Source organism: Acomys minous (assembly GCF_964271855.1).
Source record: "Acomys minous genome assembly, chromosome: 4".
Taxonomy (NCBI): domain Eukaryota; kingdom Metazoa; phylum Chordata; class Mammalia; order Rodentia; family Muridae; genus Acomys; species Acomys minous.
The window spans coordinates 70,198,935-70,226,785 of NC_140486.1; the positions used below are offsets into that span (position 1 = coordinate 70,198,935).

At 44.5% G+C, this 27,851-nt stretch overlaps 1 pseudogene across 1 annotated transcript; it reads left to right on the forward strand.

Annotated features, from left to right (window-relative positions):
* Positions 1-1,317: 1,317 nt before the first annotated feature.
* On the forward strand, positions 1,318-27,851 carry LOC311596270 (transcription factor E2F6-like; annotated as a pseudogene). Its single transcript has 3 exons — positions 1,318-1,370; positions 1,572-1,656; positions 27,108-27,851. The product of its transcript is annotated as a transcription factor E2F6-like (transcript).

Consider the following 27,851-nt stretch of genomic DNA (forward strand, 5'->3'; position numbering starts at 1 on the left):
GCCGGAGAACAGGGCATCACACTTTGGCAAACACGCCTCTAGGTGGCTAAAAATTGGGTTGCGGGGCTGATGAGGAGAAAGGACTGTAAAAAGATAACTCTGCTCTTTCATAGTTTATCAATGATGTCTAAGCTTATGACTAAGAGGAAGTTAAAAAACACATGTGTCCGGGGACAAACATGATCTGATCTCTGGTTTGGAACAACATGAATCTGTCCCTGCGTACTGAGCTCTGCCTAAGTAAGGAAGCGCTCTGTCTGCCAGGCAATCAGGCTGCAAGACTTCCCAGCCCCGACGCCTGACTCACTCCTCCCTCACTGACTCCTCATCTCCTCTGTAGGACCTGGCCTTCCCTGGGGCTAGCCCCTGGCACTCTCTAAATGTTACTATCATCATATTGTTTAACAGATAGAGATAAAGAAAGAGTCTACCTGTTCATTATGGACACAGTTTCCTTTCTAATATTTCCAACTGATCGTTGAGTCTAGGGACACAAACTATATACAAGAGGACAGCTGCAGAAAACTTTGACTCCCATTCACTTCACCTGCCTACCCCAGCCACAGAGAGGCCAAGGGCTCCCTTTAGGCAAGTGTCTCACTGTGTCACACACACTCACATCCACAGCCTTGGGTTTGTGGGTCAACTGCTTAAAAACCAGAACAGAAATTCTTCTAGCAGACTGTTTCATGTCTTTTCTGACAACACACCACTCTCACCATCAGGAAGCACAGTGTATTAGTTACTTTTCTCATTGCTACAACCCAACATTTGACAAGAAGCCACCCAAAGGAGAAGGCTTCTTTTTTCTGTTATAGCCCGTCATGGCAGAAAAGACATGACAGCAGGAGCATGAGACTGCTTACTCTACTCGAGGTAGACCAGAAAGCCAAGACAGGACAAGAAATGAGTCAGGCTATACACTTCATGACCTGGCTTTCAGAAACCCATTTCCTCCAGCTAAGCACACATCTCTACAGTTCTATGATCCCCCCACAAAAAATAGTACCACAAGCATTCAAACACAGTCTGTAAGGGACATTTTACATCCAAATACACAAGATAGTATTGTTTAGGGGCATCATTGGTGGCAATGACCTCAATGACACCTCAAAAGGATAAGAGGGTACAAAGAAGCAAGTCTGTCACTTAACCTATGAATCATGCTGGAAAAAAAACCAAACATTTTTAAAGAACCAGTGAAAAAGACTGGTGAGGTCAGTTCAGATCACCATTGTGAGAAACCCCAGACTTGAGGAAGTGTCACTCTGGCCTTCATAATGACATCATGAGGCCCAGGAAGAAACTGACTAGGACATGTGGAGCACAGTGAAGTTCAAAGTGAAGACAGTCTCCATGTTCACATGGAGGTAAGAAAGCTGAGGAACATCTTTAGGGTGCCAGCAAGGAAGCAACATGTCCTGTACTTTCTCAGAGGCTGAGACCAAAGGGTAGAGGGAGACTTAATGACACAACCCAAACTAATGGCCCTTAATTATCCACTCCCCACACTGTGCTGTGGTCTGTCACAAACACTCCATAAAGTTAATCCCGCTGACTCTTGTTCACAGAAAATACTTGCCTTCAAGCACCTACAAAAAATTTCTAGGCAACTGGGGAGAAGCAGATGTCACCCTCTCCTGCCACCTGAGGAAGGTACGTTTCCAGCCCGCTGAGAAGAACCCAGCTGTGCTTAAGAGCGAGGAGAAAAGGGCGGTGCCAACAGGCCCCCCACTTCCTCCAAGAAACCTGTGTTGTATTTCCCAGTTTCTGGTGGTTGCTCCCCACCTACCCTGGGCCACTGGTTTCTGTTCCACAAGGTAGTGAGACAGCTGTGCTTACAGCTTCCACATCATGAAAATGTTCTTCGTACATTCTTCCTCCACTGAAGAACCTTCATGATAAATGCCAGTGGTATTTGTATGCAAGGATTTTTCTTTTGAAAGGCTTAAGAAAACTCACCGACGGTAAATTTCTATCTTATCTAAGAACATATGTGCTTATTTGGAAACTAAATAAAGATATTTTCATAAAAATTGAGGGTATGCTTGGCATTTTAACATTGTTTAAATATTCAGTATTAATTGGTTTATTCTCTTATTTGTGCATGAGGAAGCCAGAGGTTGACATTACATGTCTCCCTCGATCACTTTGCATCTTGTACATTGAGACAGAGACTCTTACTTGATCCAAGAGTTCTCTGGTTTTGCTAGTTCGGCCTCTTCCTTGTCTCACCCTCCCCACGTGGGAACCACAGCCCCCAGTATGTCCACAGGTACTTAGAATCTGAAGTCCAGTTTTCACACTTGCATGGCAAACACCCACTAAAGCACACTCCAGCCCTCTATGGAAATTTTTATAAAGATTTATTTATTATTTGTGCAGTATTCTGCCCATATGTATGCCTGAGGACACCAGATCTCATTACAGATGGTTGTGAGCCACCATGTGGTTGCTGGGAATTGAACTCAGGACCTCTGGAAGAGCAGACAGTGCTCTTAACCTCTGAGCCATCTCTCCAGCCCTCCTATGTAAATTTTTTTAGTATTTTATATTATTTATTAATATTACATCTCAATTGTTATCCCATCCCTTGTATTTCCCATTCCTCCCTCCCTCCTGATTTCCCCCTACTCCCCTGCCCTATGACTGTGACTGAGGGGGACTTCCTTCCCCTGTATATGCTCATAGGGTCTCAAGTCTCTTCTTGGTAGCCAGCTATCCTTCCTCTGAGTGTCACCAGACCTCCCCATAAGGGAAGGAATTCCATTCATAAAATACGTTTCTGTCTCAGGCATACTTCCAAATTGGTGTGACACCAGAGCCACATATTATGTGTGGAGTTTGAGAGATGCCCTAAAAGGTGATCCATGGTCTCATGGCAATATAAGTTATTCGAGGAGATGTGCTCATTTCTGTGATCCTGATTCATTTCATTATTAATTCTTGAAGGCAGTATATTCTGCTACTCCTGAACTTATTTAGATCGGTAAGTTTTCAAATTGGCTTATGATCAATTCATAAAAATACTGGGAGTAATCAGATCCATAATAAATTGTCCCATAGAGTCAGATATAACTACTATGCAACAGTATATTGAGATGATACTGGTTTTAATCAGCTACCCCCCAAAATGGAAAATTTATACCATTCTCTGTTTAATTTAGATTATAAAATTCACTAGGGAAATCAAGGAATCAGATAGCTGATAGGAGTTCTTAATAGCAATTGCAGTAAAAAACATTTCACTGCTTGAAATTTGTGAGCCGCAATTAATCATGGGCTCAAATAGTTCTTAAAAGTGTTTTATAATCCAAATATTACTATCTCAGTAAGACACTGCAGTGTGTTTATTAATCCATATCTACTTGCGTACTTCTCTTGACCTTCAGTCACGTGCCTTACAGCTCAGCAGGCTTCAAGCAAGATGCCAAAACTCCTGCTCTGTCTAATTGCACAATTTTCAGATATTCCACACTGTTCTTTCCAGAAGCAAAAAAAATTCTTCCCTACTTCAGACTCTTTCATTAATGAGAGGCAGGAAAATGCGTATCACATGCTCAGGATGGTATGTATATTTATATACATGTGGATACACACGTATGAAGGTGCACATGTTTGCATAGGTGTATGTGTGTCAGGTACCTGTGTATAGGTGTGTGTGTATCAAAGCAGTGTGTGTGTGTATGTATGTGTGTGTAAGCATATATATATATATGCACATGTGGGGTGCAATGTGTACACAGGTACACATGTATATTCAGGCACATGTGTGTGAATGCATTTGTATGCATGCACATATGTGTGTAGATGCATGTTGTATAGGTACCTTATATAGGTGAATATGTATTCATATGGAGTGTATGTGTATGCATGTAAGCACACATATATGCACACGTGGTATACAGTGTGTGCACAAGTACACATGTGTAAATGCATTTGAAAGTGTACATGTGTGTGTGCATGCACATGCGTGTGAGCATACACATGTGAATGTGTGTTGAGGCCAGAGAACAACCTCAAGCATCCTTCTTCAAATGCCATCCATCTTTTTTCTTTGAGCCAGTGTCTCTCATTGGCCTGAATTTCACCAATTAGACTAGGTCAGCTGGCCAGTCAGTCCTAGTGAATCCATCTGGCTCTGCCCCCAGAGATGGAGTTGTAAGTGCACCTCCCATGCCTAGCTATTTACACAACCCAACTCAGAGCCTCGTACTCACCACAGATATCAAGTAAGCCCCATAGTCTAAGAGTTTGAGACTTTTCTAACTTGCCACCTAAAAACTAAAATATCTTTCCAATTCTTACTTCTTTTGTTTTCCAAAATAAAGTAACCTCGTTAATGAACTCTTCAAGATACCTGAGAGTCTGTCCTTAGAGGGATGCTGACTCATGAGCCATCCCACCAGCACATCATCCTTTCCCTGACTCTGTAAGAATGGGTCTTTGTGTTGTCTGCCATGGTTTCCTCAACATTTAGAATTCTGCATGCAACTTCCTTGAGTAAACATCCCATCTACAATCTTTTGGGTTTTGTTTTGTTTTGTTTTTGTTTTTGTTTTTGTTTTTGTTTTTGTTTTGAGAATGAGTTTCTCTGTGTAGTTCTGGCTGTCCTGGACTCACTCTGTAGACCAAGCTGGCCTCATTTGCCTGCTTCTGCCTCCCAGAGTGCTTGGGTTACAGGCATGGGCCACCATGCCCAGCTTCATCTAAAATCGTAAGCTGCCATTTTAGATCATTTTGTCATGCTCACCTTTTATAGAAAAGAGGAAAGCTCTTCCAAGACCCAACCAATACAATAGGACATGAGTCATCTGTTAAGAGAATGCAGTAAAGAGGGCAGAAATTTCCAACTCTTCACACATCACTCCCAGCCTTGTCCCCTCTGGACCCTGGCTTCCTGCCTTATCTTCCTTGGCCAACTGGCTCTTAAGAGCACCTGGCCCTTACTCCATGTCTACATCTCTGTTTATCTGGCCTTCTTGCTAATTCTACCCATTGAAATGCCCACCACCTTCAACAGAGTGTGGCATGATGGAAAACTGCACAGACTTTAGGGCTGATGACCCTAGGAAGTGTGACAGTAGAATAATTATTTTTGGTTTTCTGAGCGTTTGTTACCTCCATACTAAAATGGAGTTAACCTGGATACATAACCCCACCATATAGATAACACCAGAACTGCCTGGTGAGGGCGAATGACCTCCATCCTTGGCAAGTCATAACCAAGCAGAATCTGTTTAGTTACCTGGACAGGAAGTAGTTTCATCATAGTCACAGATGCACTGCACGAAGGAGAGTGGAATTTATGTATGCATGCAGGAGAAGAGCAAGAGAAGTGAGAGAGAGAAAAGGGGAGATGCAAAGGAGGAGAAGAGGATTGTGGGTCTTCCTTCTAGCTTAGCAGCACCTGCAGAGTTCAGGGTTAAATAGGAAGTGCAGGGACCACAGTTTCTACGAAGACATGAGGATAAGGATGCACAGTAGGGTAAATGCTTCCCTGGAAGTGCTTCCATGTGGATGCTGAAGAGCAAAACAGAAGGAAATCTTATTTAATTTCCAGCTGCAAAAGGAGGCAGTGTTCCCTTCTACCAGCATCCATTCACTAATAATAACAATAATAATAATAATAATAATAATAATAATAATAATAAGAAGAAGAAGAAGAAGAAGAAGAAGAAGAAGATAAGCTCCTATTAAGCTATGACTGTGAAATACACTCTCATACTTGCATGCTTCAGTACTTGGCCCCCAGCTAGTGGCTCTGTCATAGGAGGTTTTAAGACACGTGGAACAGTAAATGTGACTACCAGAATTAAGTCTTAGTAGGGCAGATTGTCAGGGTAATATCTATTTCTGGTTCTGGACCACGCTTTCTGCTTCCTCATCCACTAAGATGTGAACAAGCCACGATGTGAGCTGCCATAGTCTCATACAAAGCTGTTCCATCTGCCACAAATGATAGTCCGAGATCTCCTGAAACCGTGAGCCAAAATGAGGCCTTCCTCCCGTGAGTTGTTTCTGCCAAATATTCTGCCACTGAAACCAGAATGGTCACTAAAACAGCTCCATGCTAAAACTCTGCTGAGGGACAAGAAGGTGTCTGTCTGGAACCTAAAACCTCTGGCATAAACCATCCGTCACCAAGCTGCATTTACTAAGTTTAAAATGAAGCATCGCACACCACCAAACCAAATAACCAAATTGAGAAATGGGGCTTGGAACTAAACAGAGAATTCTCAACAGAGGAATACCAAATGGCTGAGAAACACTTAAAGAAATGCTCAACATCCTTAATCATGAGGGAAATGCAAATTAAAACAACTCTGAGATTCCATCTTACACCCATCAGAATGGCTAAGATAAAAAATTCAAGCGACACCACATGCTGGTGAGGATGTGGGGAGAGAGGAACACTCCTTCATTGCTGGTGGGAATGCAAACTAGTACAGCCACTTTGTAAATCTATCTGGTGCTATCTCAGAAAAATGGGAATAGGGCTTCCTCAAGACCCAGCTATTCCACTCCTTGGAATATACCCAGAAGATGCTCCAGCACACAACAAGAAAATTTGCTCAACCATGTTCATAGCAGCCTTATTCATAATAGCCAGAACATGGAAACAACCTAAGTGTCCATCAGTAGAAGAATGGATAAAGAAACTGTGGTACATATACACTATGGAATACTATTCAGCTATTAAAAACAAGGAATTCCCGAAATTTGTGGATAAATGGATTGAGCTAGAAATGATCATAATGAGTGAGTTAAGCCAGAAGCAGAAAGACTCAAATGGTATATACTCACTTATATCTGCATATTAGCCCAAGGGGCAGGTCCCACGAAAGCCTTCACTTACCAGGAAACTGAGACAGAGGGGAGGACATTCTACTGGGACTCTAGATGAGAGAAGCATGGGAGAATGGCAAAGTAGAAGGATCCAGAGGGTCCTAGAAACCTACAAGTAGAACATTATGATAGGCAGATTTGGGCCCAGGGGTCCCGCTCAAACTAAGGCACCAGCCAAGGACAATACAGGCCATAAATCTTTAAACCCCTACCTGGATCTAGCCAATGGTCAGAACATTCTCCACAGTAGAGTGGATTGTTGGATATGACTTTCTCACATACTCTGGTGCCTCACCTTTGACCATGTCCCCTGGAGGGGGAGACTTGGTGGCACTCAGAGAAAGGACAGCAGGTTACCAAGAAGAGACTTGATACCCTATGAGCATATACAGGGGGAGGTAATCCCCCTCAGGAACAGTCATAGGGGAGGGGAATAAGGGGAAAATGGGAGGGAGGGAAGAATGGGAGGAGACAAGGGATGGGATAACCATTGAGATGTAACAAGAACAAATTAATAAAATAATATATATCTTGGAAAAAATAAAATAAAATGAAGCATCGCCTTTCTATAGCATGCCTTCTCTATATGAAAAGAAAGAGCACTACACCACAGACTCCTTGAAGACAAGGCATAGAGTCTGAACACTGAGAGAGGCTGATGGCAGGGGCAGATGTCGGAGAGAAGAGGTGAAGGGTCCTCTCTGCCCTCTCACCTACAAGCATTACTGGCATGGCTGCCTTAGGAAAGGCACTTGTTCTGGCTTCTCTCCAAGATGCCAGATCCCCTGTGCTCCTTTCTGTTGGATGTTCCCCAGATATCTCCAGCTCAGCCAGAACTGGTTTCTCCAAATCCCTCCCTGCCAAAGCTACCCTACTGAAGCTTAAACAAACACTTCCCTGCAGCCCCTACCTTAAATACCTCCCTCAACTCTCTTCTTCATCCAGATACAGCTTGTCCTGCTTTGAAATACCATCACTTTTCACTGATGTCTCTGGGAGTCAGCTTTCTGTCCAGGTGACAATCATCTGAAATAAAGCAGGCTGTGATGGCTCTTTCCTGTAGCCCTAGCCACTTGGGAGCCTAAGGCAAGGCGATTACCTAAGGCTAAAGCCAGACTGGGACATACAGTGAATTCCAGGTCAGTCTTAGCTACAGTGTGAACTCCTGTCTCAAAAATAAAATACAGTTCAAAAAAACAGAGTTAACTTTAAAAAGGAGGCAGGGTCTAAGCTAGGTGAGGTGGCCTGGGCCAACAATCCCAAAACAAATAAGGCTAAAGGCAGGAGGAGGGTGGGGTTAAACCATTGGTAACATAGAAAACCATTGGTAACAACCAGAGATGGAGAGAGTTTTGAGCCCACAGTTGCTCTGGGTCAGAGTCAAAGCCAAGCCAAGCATCACAGTACAAGTGCATGGGAGAAAAAGAGCTTCTTATATCGTGATGGCCATAGGCACAGAAACAGAGAAAGGAACAGAAAGGGCTCAAGAGCAATCACTCTCTTGAGGGCTTGCCTCTGAGGACCTGCTCCCTCCACTAGGCACCAGCTCCCAACAGCCCACTCAACCACTAGTCCACCAGCAGGCCATCCTCTCGAGATCAGGACTCTCATGATCTAATCGTCCCCCTAAGTTCCCGTCTGAGCATTGCCTTCAACACACACTCCCAGGAGTCTTCACGGGCTTCCTCACTCACTGCCACACACCATGGTGCTAGCTTCTCCCTCCCACCCTGGAGTGTAAGGTCTCACGGGCACACAGGGATCTTCTGATGCAGTTGACAGAGAAGCATTTTCTAAAGGGAAGTCGTTATGGTGTTAGTCCACATCAGGGCCAGGGACGTGGATCACAGACCAGGAGAACAACTACTTTATAGTCACAATTAGGATTTACAACAAAATGTTTCAGACTCGTTTTTAATGTGCAGTGTCTCCACAAAGGCCCGGAGATCCGTGCTGCGACTCTGACTGGCCAAAGCCTTTTGCAGAGTGGTTAAGACATTCATATAGAAATATTCTAACTGAGCTGGGCACGGTGGCACACTCCCAGCACTCAGGGAGCCAGAGGCAGGTGGATCTTTGTGAGTTCAAGGCCAGCCTGGTTTACAAAGGGAGTCCAAAACAGCCAAGGATACACAGAGAAACCTTGTCTCAAAAAAAATTTTTTAATCTAATTGTACAAACTTGACCAAGATATAAAGTTTTAATTATAATATTCACATATCTATGATAATACAGTGATACCAACTTAAAGCCAATTGTTTGTGTTAAGAGTTTGAATTTGTTATCTCTTGATCCACTGATTGAGCACACGTACAGAAACATTAGCATATTGGAACTGGCAGCTTATTTTTACTGCAGCTAGCCTAAGAAACACTGTTATTTTTCACATTTTGTAGGGGAGGAAACTGAAGCACTGTTGGTTTATGTAATTCCTTCCTGATCACATGATTAGTAACTCCAGATAAGATGGCTCCAGGAAGCTTGTGAGTAACAGGACAAAGCTGGCTCAATCACTGCTCCAATTACTGTTATCAGAAAGCTTAAAACAGTCTGGGGTGTGGCTCAGTCAGTCCAATGTCTGTCTAACAGAAAACAACATGGAGGCCCAATCCTATCATCTCAGCAGGTAGGAGGGGGAGGCAGGAGGGTCAGAAGTTCAAGGTCATCCTTGGCTATCGAGCAAGTCTGATGCTTCTGGAAGACATAAGGCCTTGCCTGAAAAACAAACCTTTTACCGATTAGATGAGAATGCCAAGAGCTGAGGAGTGGACTGCGAACATCCTAGAACACACCACTTTCACTTTCCCCTCCACATGATAAAGACCCGAGTTAAAGCTATACCCTGCCGATGACAACATTTGCTCTCATTTTGCAGCCCTGATCTGCCGTCATGGCGTGATTGGTGTTCCTGGAGCAAGAAGAGTAGAAAGGAATCAGGTTGAGACATTTCTTTGCGTTGTAACTTAGAAATGCATGAGCAATTTCATGAGCATATGAAGTGCTGTGACTCCACTTGTAGAGCGGCCGATGGATCGATGTCAAGTTTCTCTGGAAACGAAGCATTCCATAAAACACGCTGAAAAATGTCCAGCCAACTCTGCTGTCTCAGACAGGCTACCTAGCTCCTGGCCACTGTGGAAAGGTTCATGACAGTGTAGAACAGGGGCCTGTGTTCTGCTGCCTGCTCATCTCGCTGTCCCCACAACAGGGTATGACATAGGCTGAGACCATTACAATTTTCTTTTAATTTAACCTTTCTTGATATGTGTTCTTTTCAGTTCTGTTACAAATCTCAACTCTTCACTATTTAAAAACAAATGATCCCCAAGAATAGGAAGAAGTAGACAACATTAAGTCACTGAATGCCCGGAACAGCAGGACTTGTACTGCTAAATTCAGAAAGACAAATATAGCATGTATTCATTCTTAAGTGGACATTGGCCATTAAATAAATGATAACAAAGCTATAATCCACAGACTCAGAGAGGGTAGGTAAAAGGAAGTCCCTCTCAGGGATGCACGGTTCTCCCCGGGAAGGGAAAATAGATAGATATTTTGGGTCAACTGGGGGACAGGAGCAGGAGGGATCAGATTGGGGGTGAGATAGGATGGAGGGAGAGAGTGCAAAGAGAAATGACCAGGATTGGGGGAGCATTTGGGGACAATGTAGAAGCCTAGTGTAGTGGAAACTTGCTGGAACCTATGGAAGTGACCCTAGTGAGGACTGCTAGCAATGGAAGATGCGGAGTCTGACCTGGCCATCTCTTGTAGCCAGGCAAGGCTCTCAGCCAGGCAAGGACCAGGTTGCATTAGGTCGAGTTGTTGGCTAAGAGGGCCCTGTAGAGATCTCTAAACAATGCACGTTGATTCTAGGACACAGGGTCACTCTCTGAAAACTGGCAGTGTAGGGAAGCTGAGATGGCGCCTGCATGGAGGCTTCACAATGTCCTAGTCTCTTTGGTGCAGGAAGGTACTCTACAGGTTACCAAAAGAAATGTGGACGCCATCCCAGGCACAAAACTTTTGATCTACAGTCTGTCCTGCCTGCACGATGTGCTGGGACAAAAATGAGCCAGAACTTGTGGGAATGGCTAAGCAAATGTCCTACTTACTTTGAGCCCCGCTCCATAAGAGTAACCTATGCCAGACACTGTTTGGATGGCTGGGACTCAAAGTCTGAGTAGCCCAGAGACCAAGGGTAGAACCAAACAAAACTGGTCTTTAAAAAGAAAAAGAAAGAAATCATTCCTAATGCTATTCTGCTATACTCGTAGATCAGTCATCACCAGAGAGGTTTCTACCTGCAGCAGGTAAGAGTGAATGCAGAGACCCACAGGCAGACATTGTGTGGCAAGGCAGTCTAATTTGGAAGTCTCCATCGGTCCCCAGCCCCAGTGCCTCCAGAGCTCAGGGAATCACACAGAAAGACTGTTGGAGTCAGAGAGGATGGAGGACACTAGGAGAACTTGGCCCACTGAATCAACTAAGGAGGACTCATGTGGGCTCACATAGACTGAAGTGGCAAACATGGCACCCACAGGGGTCTGCATCAGGTCCTCTGCATATATGTGTGGCTGTTAGCTTGGTGTTTTTCTGGGACTCCTAACTGTGGGAGTGAGTGTGTCTTCAACTCTTTTGCCTGCTCTTGGGACTTTTTTCCTCCTGTTGGGTCACCTCGGTGTGAATGCTTTTGCTTTGTCTTATTGGATTTTGTTCTGTCGTGTTGTTGCCGCTTGGAGGCCTGCTTTTCTCTGAAGAGAGATGGGGGTGAAGGGGAGTGGATCCAGGGGAGAGAGGAAGGAGGTGTGGAATATTGGAGGAGTGGAGGGAGAAGAAACTGCTCTGGGGATGTAGTACAATTAAAAAAATTTTTCAAGGGATTGGCTTTCTGTGGGAGGAGGTCCACCCTGCACTTCCCAGAACCCTATAGGCTGACCAGCAAAAGTAAATTACATACTTTACAAGAGCAGGAAAATAAAAGCAGCTTCCGAAGCCCCTGTGGACCTGGGATTCCTGACTGGTCCTAGGGGAGACTGAATCTTGTCAGCAATTTTAGGAACTGTCCTAGGAGAGATGCCCTTTATCACACCAGAGATAAAGACAAGGAAGAAAGGATCAGTTGGAGAAGACAGCCTCCCCACCATGCTCATGTGCAGCAAGAAGACAGTCGATCCAAAGAGAGGCTGCTGGTTCTCTCTAGGCTTTGCGAGCAGCTGGATGCCGCCCTCCCCAACCCCCCAAAATGTATCCCTTGTGTTATTGGAGTGCACAGCAAGAAATGCACAGGAATTCGCACACTGAAAGGAGACTTAGAATTCACAGGCTTTCTCCTAACTGCTGGTGACCTGAGGAAAAGAAATTACATCAGTGGGAGCCTCAGAACACCCAGACCGGGAGAGGAGAGAAAGGCTAGAAACCGTGTTACTGGGGCCACACCCAAGCCACTTTCACACACTGATGCCTCCGGCTTGTTGACACAGGAAGACCTTGGCTGTTATCCACTCTTCATGTGAAGCATCCACCGAGCCCAGTCACCCACACCAGTTGGAAACTCTGTTCTATCTTACATGCTGTGGCTTACATCACTTGCCAATAATTGTTTTCTATTTTCTAAACTCCATGCTTAAGCCAGGAGTCTGTGGCTGAGATTGCTGGTTACCCTCTGGTTTCCATTCTGCCCCCTTTTCCTTAAGACAACAACACCTCACTCTGCTCAAGTCTGGCTACACACCACTGAGACACCGCACTTTGGAGTGGAGCCAGGTGACAGCAGATCCTGAAAGGACATGGTACACCCTTGTGCTTACTTGAAAGAAACCTTGGCTGTGAAGTTCCTGTCTCCTATCTGATAAAGTCAAGTGGCAGATTCAATCCGCCCAGAGAAGGACAAGATGGTAAAATAATGCAGTAGAAAGAGTCCAGAAGCCTAAGCAAACCTATGCACCTGGGCTCTAGACAGATGCTCTGGGGACAAACCTACCTCTTATCTAAGATTCTGCATCCCGTAGGGTCTTGCTGATGGTACCTAAACACCAACCTAACATAGCATCCTATGTAGTGACAGCCACCAAGAATTAGGGTTTCGGTTCATCTTTTCTGGTTGGTGAAAAGACTGTCCAATAGCACAACTTCTGCTCAAATGGCAATGCAAACTCATTAACATGCCAGAGACTCCTAAACAATTTAGGGAAGGACAATGTAAGGAAAGCAAAGGCAAGCTGTGAGAAAAAGAAGTGCAGGCATGTCAGCATGCAGAAGAGTAAGGAGGACAAGAGAGGCACAGACTGGGACCCTGAAAGTCACCACCACTTTAGTTGTCCACCTGGCCTCCCACTCTGTCACACAGTACAGAGGGAAGACAGCACATAGAAGGCCACCCCCGGCCGTCTCTGTCTCTTGGCAGACATCGCTCATATCCCCTCAACAGCTAGCCAGGGTAGACCAGGCTTGAGGCCGATATGCACCATGTTAGTGACAGAGCTGACGCTGGAGAGTCTGGCCAGATCTGGCTATCTGGCCTTCCCCTGAGCAGAGCACTGATGGGTACAGCATTCAAGAAATGAGCCGGGAAGGCAATATGTTCAATCCTCTAAGGAATGCTGCCTTGCATGGGTATTTCAATGGGGTCCTTCTGTGGGGTCCATAGCCTGGGAGAATGCAGAGCAGGAACACTGCACTCTCGCTGACCTGTTGCCTTCTCACCATGGTTCAAGGCCTTACTCCTAATTTCACTGGGTCTCCAGAAACGAAAGCTGCTCTTTTGCCTGGAGCCAGTGAGGAAGCAGAAGAAAATGCATTTTCAAAACTAATTTTCAGAAAAATATATTCATCATTTTTAACTTCCCATCTGGAATTACTTCACACACACACACACACACACACACACACACACACACACACACACACAGAGTTTGCCTCTATCTCTACGTTCAATCACTACATGGATGCAGAGCAGAATAGATCAAACAACCCTTTCTCTTTTTTAAATGTAGCTAGCTTAAAATATTCTCTTTCCACCAAAGAATGTTTGTTTGAGGTTTCCTTCAAGGCACTGCTGCTACAAGAGAGCACAAATTCTCCTTCTTAGACCATACTCAACAGTCAGAGAAAATACATTATAGTTCAACTTTTGAGTAAATTGCTTTCATATGTGTGGGGAGGAAAAATCTCCTCTCTTTATGCCTGAGCTAAGGCAGAGCAGAGTTGAAAAAAAAACCTGGCCTTAGTAGGGGGGAAAAAACCAAAAGCTGAGCAGAACTCCTATGCAAGGAATATTTGGTTTAACCCAAGCAAGTGAACTCAAATCTCCCAGCTTTGGCTTCCAAACTCAGATACAAAAACACCTAACATAAAAATGGCATCAGACAAATTAACTGGAATAACACAGTGCTCGTGTTCTACTGTAAACACAAACTGAATTTGCCATATCACTGCCCCCTCCCTTAGGAAGCTTCTGTGCATCAGTCTGAGCAACTGTCACCCTGCCCTTGATCCTTTACTATATTTGCCCCCAAACCTTCAGTCATAGGTGTTGCTGCTTTGAATAAGAAAGACACATAGCTGTTTCCTAAGATGGCATGACCTCTGGGGAGAAGCCCCCTTGTCTCTTCACGGTACCTTCATCTCCTTTTCTACCTTCCCAAAACAAACGTCAGAGGGATTACAGCACCTAAATTGTTTTTCACTGACAAACAGAGAAGAAAATTTGCCATAATGATGAACACTTCTTTTTTTGTTTGTTTGTTTTGTTTTTAATTCCATTCTACAAGAAAACAAACACTTGAAAAAGAAACTTAAAGTTACAACTGGAAACTGCAGACCAATAGTGGTGCTTTTGAGAGGAGATGCTGAGGCGTACAGATCAGCTGGGCATTCTCAGCATCTTCCAGCCCCAGCCCCCTGAGAGCTTTTTCTTTCCATCAGATCAGACAAGGGTTCTTGATGTAAATTGAGTTAGTATTCTGAAACTGGTTTCTGTCTGCGTGTGTATGTTCGAGTATGTCTGTGTGTGTATGTATGTCTATGTATATCTATGTACGTATGTCTGTGTGAGTATGTAAGTATCTCATCATCAAAATGCTCACTTCATATTTGACATGTGTAGATTAAAAACAGCTTCAGACATCATTCCTTCCTAGAAATACACTAAAACACCTGCTTACAGACATGAAGGATTTGGACAGTGGTGCGACTAGAAGACAAACAGAATCTGACCTTCCTTGACACCATTTCCAATGATTTTTTAAATGTTAAAAATGGGGGTTGTCAGGGACAATACGTGCAGTAAACATCGAACCTCTACTCAGATCTAGCCAATGGACAGGACATTCTCCACAGTTGAGTGGAGAGCGAGGACTGACTCTCACACAAACTCTTGTGCCCCATATTTGACCATGTTCCCTTGATGGGGAGGCCCGGTGGCACTCAGAGGAAGGATAGCAGGCTACCAAGAAGAGACTTGATACCCTATGAGCATATACAGAGGGAGGAGGTCCCCCTCAGTCACAGTCATAGGGGAGGGGAATAGGATGAAAGCGGGATGGAGGGAGGATCAAGAGGATACAAGAGATGGAATAACAATTGAGATGTAATCTGAATAAATTAAATAAATAAATAAATAAATAAATAAATAAATAAAAAGAATCCCCCCCCCAAAAAAATGGGGGTTGTGGGTATACAGATCTTTGTCAGCTGTCACCTTCAGGATCTCAGTTCAGCTAGACATGATACCCCAACTACTGGTAACAAAAAGAAAAATCCACATGTGTATTACAGTTTTTAGTCATGCAGTCACATGTATGCTACAGTTATTAGTCACGCAACATGAGGAAGCTCCAAAGTTTCCACATCTTTCAATGTTTGGAAAGTCAGATCTATAAGACAGAAACACAGGAAAGCTCTCTCTCCCTTCCCCCAGCTCCCAGCCCCCCACCCTATCTCCCCTATTTTGTAAGATAAGGTCTCTATGTATCCCAGGATGATCTTAAACTCAAACTCCTTTAGCCTCGGCCTCCAGAGTGATGGGATTGCAAACTCGCATCACAGCGCTGGGCTCAGTCCCAGCATTTGAGCTGATCTCTCTCAGCCCACAGTCCCTATCATGCCAAGGGTGAAGAAAGTCCTCCTACCCGAACTGGAAATGAGGCTTATAATTGCACGTTCTTGGTCCTGCTGTCTCCCCACAAGCTCCACCCAGGTCCCCGATGTTATCGATATCCCAGATATTATTTTAACAATAGCTTCAGAGATCATTAAGTTGGTGAACATCTGTGCCTGGGGAACTATAGGCAGCATCTGTGGGGGGGTGGGACAGGGGTCACTGAACATACCCATGCTATTAAAAGAGGTAAGAATTAGCAGAGGCACTTAGAGGGGCTTCCAAGAGTCACTAAAGGTGATCAAAGCCTTTTCTCCCTCAATAAGACCTTAATTGTGCCGAGAGTTGCCATAGTTAAGCAGTGGGTAGCAAATAAAATGCCCTGGCTCTCTTTCCAAAGTGAAGCAAGGAAACTGTGAAACTGGGTTTCAACAAGAGCGATTTTCAAACTACTGCCAGCAAAGTTAGCAGAGCATGAGTCCCAGAGGCGATGCCAACACAGAAGCTGGCAGTCTCCACCACAACCCCCACAGACGCCCTCGGGATCACTGGGCAAGGTAGGAAGCAGGATCGGGCAGCAGAGGTGTGCATATGAGGTGTCTGTGAGCACGTGCTGCATGAGGGACAACAGAACAAGCTGAGGTCACATCTGGGAGAGGCCCCGCTGTGACCAGCCCTCACGTGGTTTGATTTGGATCTTGCTATAGAGCCCCAAATGGCCTCAATCTCACAATCCTCCTGCCTCAGCCACTCAAATGCTGGAATTGCTGTGTGTGCCCCCAAAGCCTTGGATAGGGAGCATATTGGGGTAAGAACATTTGACCTTGGAGCCTGTTATCATTTGGATTTTGGATAGTCCCTCAAAGGTACCTGGGTTGACAGCTTGCAGTTGTTGGGAGGTGGTGATGCATTTAAGAGGTGAGTTCTAGTAGAAAGACGTTGGGTGACTGGGTTTAAGCTGTTGAGGATATTGGGACCCCTTGTTCCCTTCCTTTGTTTCTTAGCTACTATAAGATGAACTGGTTCCTTCTGTCCCATACTCCCTCCACACAGGGTCAAATAGCCATGGGCTAAACCTCTGAAACAACAAGTCATAATAAACATTTTCCCTTATTAGCTTTGTGGCCTTAGATATTTTGTCCCAGTGACAGAAACATCATTAACATTGAGTTCATTCCTCTACCCTCTTCCTTGTGCTCCCATTGCCAGGACACAGTCCATACCATTCAAGTTTCCCACATGTGGCTTTCATGAAAGAACAGGTGGGGATATGATGATAGGATCCTCCGGGCTTCCGTAGCGCCCAGCTCACATGTGATAGTGCTATGCACCAGTTCCTGCGTGCCTGGCTGAAGCTCTGCTAAGGGTCAGGAATCTGGGTTAGTTAGGTTTGTTTCCCAGCGCTCAACATCATGCCTAGCACACAGTTCTGAAGGAGTTGGACAAATACATAACCAGAGGGGAAAGAAAAAATGGCAGAAGAGTGAGAAAAAGAGGGAAGGAGAAGGAAGAAGGGAGGAGATTGATGTCAGCCAGGGTCCCTGAACATCTTTCCCAAGCACTGGATTAGGCTTCATCCAGCTGTCTCCTTCCATCCATGTGCACCTTTGTCCCATTCCCTCAAGATGGGACAATGTTTGTCCCGGAATTAGTGCATCTGAGAGTAGGTTAATTCCACGATGACCTTTAAACAGATGTAGAAGAACCTCTAGTTTATTTGATAGCCCACTATAAAGTTCTACAAAGAAGTAAAGAACACGAATCAGCATCTCCTTCGGGTTGCTGTGAGCCCTGGCAGCCATGATAAAAGGCACCAGAGCACTTGAACAAGCTACTTCATTTTTATTTTTCAAATTACAGCAAGCAGCGGATAAAAGGTGCGTTTCTGGGGTTGTCCTCTTCCTTAGCTCAACCTGAGTACTGAACCAATCTAGTAAGCCCAGTAGCCATGTAGGAAGTTCCAGAAGACTATGTCTGAAGCAAGTATATCCAACTTTGGACTATAGGCCACAAGCATCCTAGGATAGTTGAGAAGATGGCCCAAGACATTTTCAGATGACAGTGTCATTGCAATGGCCAAAGTCTGAATATGCCTGCTCTAGAGAAAAACACATCTGAGTAAGCCCCACTCTGCAGTGGGGTGCCTTCAGTGGTTTCTCGTTGCCCTCAAAGTGAAGTTGATGCATCACCACAGCAAATGCAACCCTCCCACTTGTCCATATTTTCATGCTCCATTATCCAGTCTCAACCTCTTTCCGACTGCAGACTCTTCAAAGATGGCGTTAGCTAAAATGGTGTGGGCCACACACCTGTGCATGGGATGCTAAGGCCAGAGGTGTGAACTGAAGTTCCCAGGTCAGGAGTAGTGAGGACTGCACCTGTGTTATAAGGCTAAACGCCTGCACTTGATGATCATGAAGAATCAACATGTGGCAGATTAGAAATAAATTATCCCAGGCTATTGTAAAGCCCTTTGAAAGCCCAACCATCCCTATATCTGATGACAAACATCGCATAAATAATCACAGACATGGTTATAGAAAGATCATAACATAGCATTCTTGTCGGTACCAAATCCTTTATAAAATGTATTCTTAGCAAGCCATGAGTTTCCACCAGTTCAGAAACTGAGAAAGTCATCAGATAGCATCTGAAGCCAATACCAGATAATTTCCCACTTTACCAAAAACCACTTGCCTCTGCGTACTAAGTGTCTTAATTTTAATTTCCTTTGTCCTGCCACCATGAGAAGTTCATGAGATTAATACCATGCTGAAGATGATATTCGATCTGAGGTACAAGCTGTGTCTTTACATCAATAGGTGCTATCCTGGGCTACAGAATGACACAGTATTTCACGTTATTTGCTTGTCTGAAATGCCTCCTGCACCGCTCAAATCTTCCTAGTCACCTCCTTCTTATCCTTCAGGATCAACTGAAACCTTCAGATCTCAAGAAGCCTTCTCTGACTGCTTGCTCGTATCTTACCATGACCGTGAGTACTTTCTATCACCAAAACAATCCATTCATTGAAAATGTTTCCTTTAATTTAATGATGCCTAAATTGATAAGGTACAAGAGCCAAAAAGACCCAGACCAAACCTGCCATATTCTCTTCACTTCGTCATTGCCTAACACAAATCTTGGCAAAAACTGAACACTCGAATTATCTCCAAGTTCTAATAAACCATCTGGTCTACCTCCTTCCTGCTACAGAGCAAGCTGAGGGAGGGAGAACTGGACAACAGAAAACAAAATCACTAGGGTTGCAGCCAAGACTTAGGTGACAGCTCTGTTGGTCAACAGTCCCAAAGCCATCCCCATACTGGACCCGTGTCTATCTGATGACACTTAACTCCCACTTTCACAAGCTCTACATTTAAATATGATTCATTTCAGATAGGTGTCGAGAGCTGCGATGTTGCCACGCCTAAAGATGGCGCTGGCTTCCGCCTTCCACCCTCCCGACGGTGAGTGCTCTCCCTAGTAAACAAGTCCTTATATGGCTATCAGCACGGGCATCAAGCCTTACGTCTCCATGACTCATTTCAGACCTATGGGGAGGCTACACGTGGCTCTCCCTGATTGGCTCTTGCTGAGGGTATAAGCCTTTGCCTGCCTGGGGGCGGGGCCATTCTCCGTCTAGCGAAGCTGTTGAAGATTCATTCCTGAGTAAACCGTCTTGAGAAGGAACCCGGTTGTCGTGAGTCTTATTCCTGCTGGTCAGGAAGGGCACCAACAGATAGGAGCTACTGTTTAGATGATCACATGCCTACGTTTCCCCCATTCTGTGTGGGGATGAACTAGAAAGGCTGTGCTTCAATTCTTATTTGGGCATCGAACAGCTAGGTACATAGTTAGCACGCAGGAGTGCTACCTACCCCCACTGTTCTGTTCTGTGCCTTGAAGAAAGAAATGCTATGTGGCAGTGTCCCTTCGCTGTAGCTGCAGAAATGGCCTTCTTTCCCCAGTGAGGAAACGTCCCAAATGATAGCAAGCTTCCCTCCAGTGGTGTCATTTTCAATGAAGCTTACTTGTGTCATTTGCAGTTAGTGGTTCATTGGTCAGAAGTGTTTTCTAGAGATGTGTGCATTTGAAACCATTAGAGACATCTTTGGAGCCGCCAGCTAGCCCAGAAGTTTAATCCACTATATTAGCTGTAATGATGGTAGGCAGCTGCTGAAAGGCACAGACAACAGGAAAGCAAGAGAGCCAAAAGTTGCTACTGACACACTCACGTGAGGCTTCAACGAGACTCACACACACCCTGGTGCTAGACGTAATATAATCAACAGTATTCATAATCTCCAGATTACTAAAAACACGCCCCACAATGTGCATGGATCTGAAAAGACCATTGCAGAAGTCTGTCTGTGTCTCCACTGTAAGTTTCTATGTTGGAATTCTAGTATCCTTCCTGTATTGAGGGTCTAGGGGTGATCGTTAGCTTTGGCATGACTTTCGGGATCATTTCTCAGCTGGAGAGCCTCATATACGGATCCCAGAAAATGACAAGTGCCTTCTGCTGGAAGGCGCTGAAAGCCATAACAACTCATCTCTGTCTGAAACTGGGGTCATCAAAAAATAAAGTGGGGCTTAAAAAGCGAAGAGAAAGAGTGTGAGCTTGCTTCTCAGGGTTGTCCTAAAGGACCCCAGACCGGCACCCATCCATCTGACAGTGACAGCTGTCATCTTTGCCGCGAGGTCCCCATCTGAAAGCGGACAGCTACAGTAGTAAAGCACACATTACGGCCTTTGATCCCCACTTGCCCGTTAGAGCAGAGCACTGAGTTTGCTCTTTCTTGTCTCTATCTCCGGACGTTTCTGAACGGAGAGATGAGAAATCAAATTGAATCCTAGGTTCTTTCTTTCTCCACCTCTAAATGGGATCTCAGGAATATCTATGATTCCTTTGCCTTTTATCCAGCCTGCAGTGTGACTCATCTGCAAGCACAAATTACCTCGCTCAAGTATTCTTAGGAGAAATAATTAGCCGCACGCCCCTCCTTCCACACACTCCCCGCGTGCCTCCAGAGGCCCGAATGCCTGACATAAATCATTTAGTCCTGAGCCCTCGCACACACCTTTCCCACTGGATTCCATAATTGGCAAAGTAGTTGCCAACTGGGTTTAAAGTGATTTGAAATTGTTTTCCATCCAGTCTTGCTGATAGCAAAAGGTTTCCCCTTTACCTCAAGCGTGAGTTACAGTAACATGATTGAATGTAACCAGTTATTCAGCTCAAGCTGTGATTCTGATACAGTATAGACAATATGAATTCCCCCGAGCTCTGTGAGGCCATCTCAATGGTCCGTTTAAGTCCAATTCAATTAGACTCACCATGGTTCTTAGACTTTCTTAGGTAGGGTTGCAGCAGCCCTCGGGGTTGAATGTGAGGCTGGTATTCATCTAGGACTTTTAAATTAGGTCTCAGGTGTCATCATTCTAAATGAATTATTACAGTGGTGTGTTCACACTGCTGTAGTTGAGGTTGGGTTAGCATCTCCTCTCAACCGTTTGAATCCACTGTGGAGCGAGACTTGTCATGTAAGGTCCCTGCCAGAGAGTGACTTTTTTCCTTGCAACCCAGTTTTTAAAATAATTGGCCTACTACGTAAACACTGTGATATGCATTCTTTTTATAAAGCGGAGGAGAGACCCCCTTCCTTTATGTTTGGTCTTTTGTTTGTAGGTGTGAATGCATTGAAAGAATGGCTCTCTTAGTAGTGAATATACATACATATATGTATATAATAACAATATAATATTATATGTATAAAATAGTGTCCAGTGTGGCTCTATGGATGTAAGGGGGAGACCTAAAGAGAATGTGTACAGGTCAGTGGGCTCTTCTGTCAAAAATTTCATTGTGTGCCTCTGTAATCACTCTTTCTAAGGGTTCAACTAGTATCCCCCCTCTTTTAATTTCCCAGGCTTCCTTTGAGCCTCAGCCATGACTTCAGCAAGCATATGGAAACATCAGTTAGTATGGAGCCATTTCCAACATATTAAAAAGTTCATGTTTATTTTCCCATGCTGCCTAACAAGCTATAGCTTCAAGCACAGTGACAATGGCATCTGCGCTATTGCACAGGGCTCAGCCAGCCTAACGGAGAAAGCACCCACTTCTTGTGTCACCAGTAACAAATGACATGCTGGGGAGAAAATAAAATAATTACAGGACCTCTTTTTCTTTATTCAGGCAATTCTGACACCATGGCAATGTTCCACGCTCTCCCTCAAACCAAGGGGTGGCTGCAATCAGCCTGCCTAGGAAAATGTATTCGAGAATGGATTTAAAACAAAAGAACTATAAGAGCCAGGACAAAGCAACAACAGGTGAGCGGATTAAGTGGGGCACTAATTGGGCAGTATATAAATGAGAAACGTGCAGTGTGTGTGTATCTGAGGTTGATTTTTGTTACTAAATGAAAAAAATCTGAATGCACAGATGGGCAGATCTTTCCCTGAGCGGTGTCTGCGATTATTCGTGTGAAGGTTGTCTATTAAGCACACAAAGCAGGTGATATTTTGCACATATAGGAAATTTTTTGATTGATATACTCTAACTGGGAAGCCCAAGCCCACCAACCACCCAGGGAAGCTGGAGTGTGTGGGGAAAAAAGAGTCCTCTATTCAAACACGAAGCCGTGTTTACTTTAGCTGTGGCCGTAAAGTCCTAAGCAAATGGTCACCCTCCTGCGCGTTTGCCCTACCTGATACATGCAGAGCAAACTGTATAAAACGTATGCTCCAATTGCTGGAAGTGACCTACCTGAACCACAGAGTTCAGAAGGTTATTTCCTGATTTCAATATTGGAAATTGATGATGCCGATTTGAGCAGCTATCCTGGCTATTTTCATTTCATCAAGATTTTTGTCCCTCTTGTTTGTTTGTTTGTCATATTTATGTGTCTGGGGTGTCATTGATATTGGGACCTTCCGTTATCACTCTCCATTCTGTTTATTGAGGCAGGGCCTTTTGCTGAGCCCAGAGCTCACCAAATCCTGGTAGTCTAGCTAGGTAGCTTTCCCAGGGACTCTGTCTCCACCTCTTAAGTACTGGCATTAGAGGTGAACCTGGTTTTTGGGGGGGGGGTGCTATTCTGATCCTTATGCATTTGGATCCTTGAGCAGCTTTCCCAGTGGCCCTTTTCCACATCCCTCATCAATTCGTTTTTTATGCAATTGCACAGATGAAGGGTTATTTTCACCAAGCTGCTCTTGAATCTATTTGAGTGTTAATCCTTGCTGATAACACTCAGATTTGAGCTTACTTCATGGCTGCTTTCTCCTCACCAGTCTCACTTCATGAAGCTATCTTCCCTAAATATTTGAGATTGCTTTCTCCTCAGCATCGGTCCTAGGCCCAGCATCAGTCCTAGCCTCCAGGGGCTTCTTTTCTGAGCACCATGCCTCAGTAACATGGCCATTCTGGATGCCACATGTACCCTGCTCCCCTGCTTCCTAGTCCCCATCATATGTTGATGAGGGCACTATCTATTTCTTATTCACTTTGTGTTCCAAGTGTGTACATCTTATCTGGTACATGACAGCAACATCTGTGTGCAACAAATAAATGAATGAAGTACAGGAGAGAGGTGGTGGGAGAGAGTCGTGTGCAGGCAGATCTTAGATCTCTGTGGATTCAAAGCCAACCTGGTCTACATAGAAAGTTCCAGACTAGTAAGAGCCACATAGTGAAACCCTATATTTAAGGAAAAAAGAATTCAAGTCAAGGACTGGGAGAGATATCTCAGTGGATTAAGAGGGTTTACTGCTCTTGAAGAAGACCAGAGTTCAGTTCCTAGTACCTATGGTGACAGTGGCTCCTGCAATGCCAGCTCCAAGGGATCCCAGTACCCATGGTGACAGTGGCTCCTGCAACGCCAGCTCCAGGGGATCCAATGCCTTCTTCTGGCCTCCAAAAGCATCTGGACTCATGTACACACACACACACACACACACACACACACACCCATACACACACACCCATACACACACACACACACACACACACCACACAACACCGAAAGGGGGGTCTTAAAAATAAAATAAAAATTTTTTAAAGAACTCAAGTCTGATTTTTTACATAAATTGTCCCTATTTTCTAATATAAATTATGAATATCTATTGCTCAAAGGAGGAGATGATACCAAAGATCATGGTAGAACATGGAAATAATGCAATGTAAACAAATAACTGACCTAAAATGGTGGCAGGAGAAGAGTAGAGTGCAGACCACTTGCTGACGCAGGACACTGACGTCACCTCTTACTAATTGGGTTTCCGTAGCGTGCGATCTGCTTCTGAATCTGAGCAGTCAGCACACACCATGAACTCGGAAGGGGAGTCAGGCAGGCCCTGCGATGTCTTATTCTGGCATCAAGGAGGATCGGATGTCTTAGAACTGAACAGAGGAAAGAATTAAAAACATATAACAACTGTTTTTCTGGTTTTTTTTTAAATTGTAGCAAATTAAATATAAAGTACATTAGAACTGTAGCCATTTTTTAAATTTGCATCTTCAGAGGCTTTAGTACAGTCCCTTTGTTACAGTACCACATGTCTCTAGAACATTTTCACTGTGGTGTATGCATGCGTGAGAGAGAGAGAATTCTTCTGTGAGTGCGTGTGTCTATGGGTGTGTCTATGGGTGTGTCTGTGAGTATGCCTCTGTGTGTGTGTGTGTATCTATGTGAGTCTATCTATGTGGTCTGTATATGTCTGTCTGAGTGTGTCTAATGTATGTGTGTGTGTGTGTCTGTCTATGCTTATGAGTCTATGTGTGTGTGTATGTGTCTATGTGTGTGTATCTATGTGGGTAAGTATGTGTGTTTGTGTCCATATTTGTGTGAATATATGTGTCTATGTATGTGTGTGTGTGTGTGTGTGTGTGTATAAGCACTCTTACCCACTTGTGCTCTGGTGAGCCAGAAGTCAGCATCCTGTATCTTCCTCTTTCACCACCTCTTTCTCTGAAACAAAGTCTCCCGCTGAGCCAAGAGCCTGTCCTTCTCAGCTATGCTGGCTGGCCAGGTAAGTCCCAAGATTCTGCTGTCTCCGTACACACTTCCAACAGCACTGGGATTATATAGCCACGTGTCGCCACAGCTAGCTTTTATGTGAGTGTTCAAGATGCAAATTCGGGTCTGCAGGTTTGTTCAACAAGCCGTTTACCCACTGTGCCATCTCCTTGCTCTTTCTCATCTTTCTAAACTGAAACTATATCCATTAAGCAATAAACCCCTCAACAGCTCCTGACACCAGCACTGTATTTTCTGCTCTGTAAATTTGAGTACTCCAGGCAGCTCATGCACACAGAACCACACAGTTATGGCCCTTCAGGGACTGCCTTATTTCCCTTCGCATATTGTTGTCAAGGTACATTCACGGTGTAGCATATGTCAGAATGTCCTCCCTTCTTAGAGCTGGATAATAGTCCATGATATATCTGCACCTCGCTTTACTCATCTTCTCATGTTACGGACACGTGTCGCTTGCACTTTTTGTTAATCTGAGGCACGCCATTTGGACCGTGAAGATGAGCGTGCCCGCTCTACACCGTGTTCACACATCTTTGGACTACATGCCCCGGTCACACGGTTATCCCAACTACACACCCAGGTCACGTGGTTCTCCCGCTTTTAATTTATTTTTTTTTTAAACTATCATCTTACTTCCCGTAACAGCTGTACCATTTAGCGTTTCTATCGAGAGCACACGAGGGTTCTCATTTCTCCACATCCTCACCAACAGGTATAATTTGCTGGAGGCTTTTTAATTAGCCACTCTAGTGGGTGTGGAGTGTGTCTCCTTGCAATTTTGATTGACATATCCCTAGTGATCACTGGTGTGCAGCGCCCTTTCATATGCTTGTTAGATCTTTGGAGAAATGTCTATGCAAACCCTCTTTTGAATCCTATTGCTTGCCTTCTAATTGTTAAGTTATAGGAATTATTAATATATTCTGAATATCAATGACTTTTAGATATTTGGTTTGCAAATACGTTCTCCTATTCCCTGTGTTGGCTTTTTAACTCTATTGATAGTGTCCTTGGGTACACAAAATTTTAATTTTGATGTAAAAACGTGTGTGTGTGTGCATGTGTGCGTGTGTGTGTGTGTGTGTATGCAGCTGAGGATCAAACTCAGGGCCTTGTGCGTACTGGGAAAGCAGTCTCTCCCAATGAGTAATAGCCCCAACCCCACAACTGGAAGCCCCACAGAGCAACAGGGTAGTCAATCACAGGTCCCAGCTCTCCAAGCTCGCTTCATCTTCAGAGGCAGCGTGGAGCCAGCTCCCCAGCCCTTCAACCTTGAGTTTTAAAAATGATCAAGAATAGAGGAAAAAATAAACACATCTTCCAAAAATAAAAATAGTAAGTAAGATATCTCTTATCACTGGACTTTCACAGAATGAAATTCTAGACGAAGTCTTTCAGAACAGATGAAGATGACACCAGTAGAGGATGTAGGATGTGGGACAGAGAAAAAGGAATGATGTGCACGCAGGGGAGGAGAGAGTCATTAGCTGTAAGAAATAATAAAGTGTGTAACTTGGGAAGCTGAAAAGAATCATGGCAAAACCATCAACAGCAATAGCATCTAAGTCAGAAGGGGCAATCCTCTTTTTCTTAGCTTCTTAGGTTTAGGGTGTATTACCAGACAGCATATATGATTAATGTGCCCGTATATACCGTGTTAAGCTACTTGCACTTGTTGAAATTCTACGGGAAACACTTAAAAGAAAGAAAATTCTGCCAAAACTTCTGTGAGGCCAAGAAGGGGGCCTCTTTCCCTCAGCTGTTACTAGTTCCTTTGAGATTCCTGCAGAAGAGCAAGCAGGAAACACACGCATCTACTTCATGTAAGATCGTCATACCCTGGGAGCCCTCGTGAAAGAAGACATAAAGAAACAGGAGAAAGCTGTTCTGATGTATCGGGTTAATGAAAAGTGGGATCAAGCACAAATACGAACTGTAGTCACAGGAAAAAAAAAAAAGCAGCCACAGCCATGTCGAAGATTCTGCATGGTTGATACGAATTGCTTGGTGTAGGGGCAGGCACACTGTGCATGCAGGAAGATGGCTGGCCCCGGAACCTGAGCGCTTCCACGGTCATTCACCCTGGTCCTCTTGGAACTTGAGCGCAGCGCTAGCCGTCAAAAATAAGCATCAACCTAGAAGAAAACATACAGTATGTGTCCAAGAGAAACGCTCTGAAAGTGAAGAGGCCCCATTTTGATGTGTTGCTGGTGTACTTAACTCGAAAGTTTATGGATGTTCTTAGATCTGCCCCTGAAGGCATTCTGGACTTAAACATGGTTGCCACAAAACTGGGAGTCTCAAAAAGGCAAGTGTATGACGTCACCAACGTCTTGGATGGCATCGAGCTGGTGGAAAAGAAATCCAAGAACCACATTCGGTGGATAGGACTTTGGAGCCGCACCCCAGCAGAAGAAGCTGCAGACTGAGCTCTCTGACCTGACGGCGATGGAAGACGCCTTGGAAGAGTTGATTAAAGATTGTGCTCAGCAACTGTGTTGGAGTTAACAGTTGACAAAGAAAATGAAAGACTAGCTTACGTAACCTATCAAGATATCCACAGCATTCAAGCTTTCCATGAACAGACTGTCATTGCAGTGAAGGCTCCAGAGGAAACCAGACTGGATGTTCCGGCTCCCAGAGAAGATTCTATCACGGTGCATATTCGGGGCACCGAAGGACCCATTGATGTATATTTGTGCGAAGTAGAACAAAACCAGTTAAATGGTAAAAGGACTGATGGAGTAAGGGCCTCTCTATCTAAAAGTAGACATCAGGAGTGCCCTGAGAAAGGAGACAAGCTCCTCAGTGAGGCGAAGACCCACTCCAAGTGGGCGGCTGACAGCCATGCGAAGTGA